Source organism: Triticum urartu, chromosome 2, assembly GCF_003073215.2.
Source record: "Triticum urartu cultivar G1812 chromosome 2, Tu2.1, whole genome shotgun sequence".
Taxonomy (NCBI): Eukaryota; Viridiplantae; Streptophyta; class Magnoliopsida; order Poales; family Poaceae; genus Triticum; species Triticum urartu.
This window is the reverse complement of record NC_053023.1, coordinates 30,678,146-30,680,820: the sequence shown is the minus strand read 5'-3', so window position 1 is coordinate 30,680,820 and position 2,675 is coordinate 30,678,146. Positions and strand designations below refer to the sequence as shown.

The 2,675-nt window shown below is 42.9% G+C and overlaps 1 non-coding gene across 1 annotated transcript; it reads right to left on the bottom strand.

Moving 5' to 3' along the window:
• Positions 1 to 370: 370 nt before the first annotated feature.
• Positions 371 to 472, bottom strand: LOC125542018. Its single transcript, XR_007297803.1, has one exon. It is a non-coding gene; the product is annotated as a U6 spliceosomal RNA (small nuclear RNA).
• Between the last annotated feature and the right edge of the window lie 2,203 nt (positions 473 to 2,675).

Genomic DNA, 2,675 nt, shown 5'->3' with positions numbered 1-2,675 from the left:
AAAACATGATACGGAAAAGTAGATAAATGCTAGAAATTCCGAAAGAATATAAATGCTAGAAATCCTATATGTTTTCTTTCGCAAAGTAGACAAAGTGCCGGTGGTTACCAATGCAGCGAGCAAAGGAGGGGCGCCGCTACGGCGAGCTTCCGGCCTGCCAGAGGAACACAACCATAGACGGTGGGTGAGAGACTGAGAGTAGCTGGGGCGGACCACCGGTGGTACAACGACAGAGGGAGCAAGGGAGTTGCAGCGGCATTGAGGAGTGAGCACCGGAGGCAGCCCGTAGTTGGGCGCTGGAGAAGACGGAGAACTAGGCTTTCTTTGGTTTGTAGAAATTTTTTAGGGATTCTATAGGATAGAATTTTCAAAGGATAAATTCCTTTTGTCGATTTGTGCGCGTCATCCTTATGCAGGGCCATGCTAATCTTTCCAGCATCGTTTCAATTTAATCGGATGTCCCACAAGGGACAGGATAAATTCCTTTTGAGCCTTTTTGTTTGTAGGAAACGATTCTACTCCTATGTAGAATAGGAACCAAGCCTTCATATTTTAAAGGAAAAAATATTAGCTTGGACTCAATGAAAAAATTCTGATCATATGCATGTGATGTCATCTTTTTTTCTATAAGAATTGAGATACATGTCATCTTATTTTCTTTGAATTTTCTATTTCTATGATATTTCTACCGTATGAACCAAAGACGGCCTTAGAAGAAAAGTAGGCGGACTGCTTTGAGATCTATTTTGCCACGTGTCAGCGCATATGACACAACCGTATAGGATTTTCTTCCTATTGATATGGCAGATCTTCTTTATTAATATATCAGAACAGACAAATCTTCATAACGGCAGTTAAACAGATCACAACCTCTAACTCGTCATAACAATAACGAAACATATTGCAGATATTAGATTTTTTTCACTACTAGTTGTGACAATGAAATATAATATTTCTCTGTTGTGGATTTTTTTTGTCCCTAACCTCTTTTCTCACTTGGCTCTTTTCTCTACCTTGTAGGTCTACGGTCTCTCGATAAGAGCATCTACAGCCGGCGTTCTCAAATCCTCAAACATCCGAGGACGCGTCCGGTCAGTACCGGACAGGAGAGAGTAGGAAAAAAGTAACTCAACCGTACCCTTCATATCATTCCTGTATATATGTCTGGGCTATCCACAAAACCTCATATTGAGACCAAATATAGGGAGGATATGACGGCTTGCGGACGTGCCCGGTTAGTCCGTCACATAGAACGTGACCTACCCAGGACCACCTTTTTTCTTTCTTTATTATTATTATTTCATTCTTTCTCCTCATCTCCACCAACCACATGCAAGTGACCGGATATAAAGAATGAAATGAGGAGTATGGCTGCATGGATGGACAAATAAGGGCTCAAAACAAACACGCCCGAGCACTGACCGAGCGCGCCCGCGGACGTTTAGGGGACTGGATTTGCTAAGTCCGGCTGTAGATGCTCTAATAATTGCTTGATCAACACTATCATAGTTATCTTTAATTAATCAAACATCTGATCAACTTTTTCTTTGACGTGAAGCATGTACACCGTTTCTTCATGTGTTGATTGCTCAGCAGATGCACGCTAGCCATGCCTATACTCTGTGCGGCACAATCTGGCTAGCACCCTGACGTCACGCGTGATGGATAGGCGACATTAGTCATTCACGGCTCAGGTGTTGTTGAGAAGAAACATCCAAAATGGTAAGGCTTACTCTAAATTAAATCATTTGAGGAATTTATGCTCCGCCAAAAAATCCGGAACATTTTCTGTATAGAGCAGTACTTGTGTGACGATTGATCTGCAAACTTTCAAGTCAAATAATTCCATGTTCGGAAGAAACGGGAAGGGAAAATAGTTCTAAATAGAGATAGCACCCCACTGATCTCCTGATGAAATAATATCGAGTCCAGGCTATTTGGCTGAGGTGTGTCAGTAGCGTGCAAATGGTCTCTGTCAGCGGTGAGTCTCTCTGCTTTGAGTACAGTTATATGTCTTCTTCATTAGTCTGTACTCGACCGGCAACGTGGTAGCTGTGTTACCTTCTCTGATGCTAATTGAAATGGCCATGCAGATGAGAGAACGTCCTATTCTTAAGTCTTAACCCAAACACAAATGCAATGTCAACTCGGCATACATGCATTAGTGGGGAAGTAGTATTTAGTGTTTAAGCATTTCAGATGAACCTGTGTAGGGTTTGCCTAATCAAAAATTTATCGACCCACCGCAACATTACAACCGTGTGCGCTTCGACGTTAGCCAGGAGGTCTTGCCCGAGCCATGCATGTTATCGACCCACAGTGAAATTTGTTTGCAACAGAGAAGAGAAGAGTTGTTTACACGGTCCATTCAAGGCACACAGCTAAATATGAGCAGATATTTAGAGATGGAATCTACAAGAGGGGCTAATAATACTTGAAATTTGACTGACCCAGGAAATTGCATCCGGCCTGTACTCACGCCTCCACTTGACAGTTTCCTTGAGACCCTTGGTTGCTTGCTGCGTGCTCCAGTTCCCCACTCCGAGGAAACGCCGGATGGTGGCGTCCGACAGAATACTCGGCATATCCTTCGTTATTAGACTGACAACCCAGGAGACCATGTACGTTCGCCCAAATAAAAATTAGTAGTACAAAGTTGCTCCTAGTTATCTCTT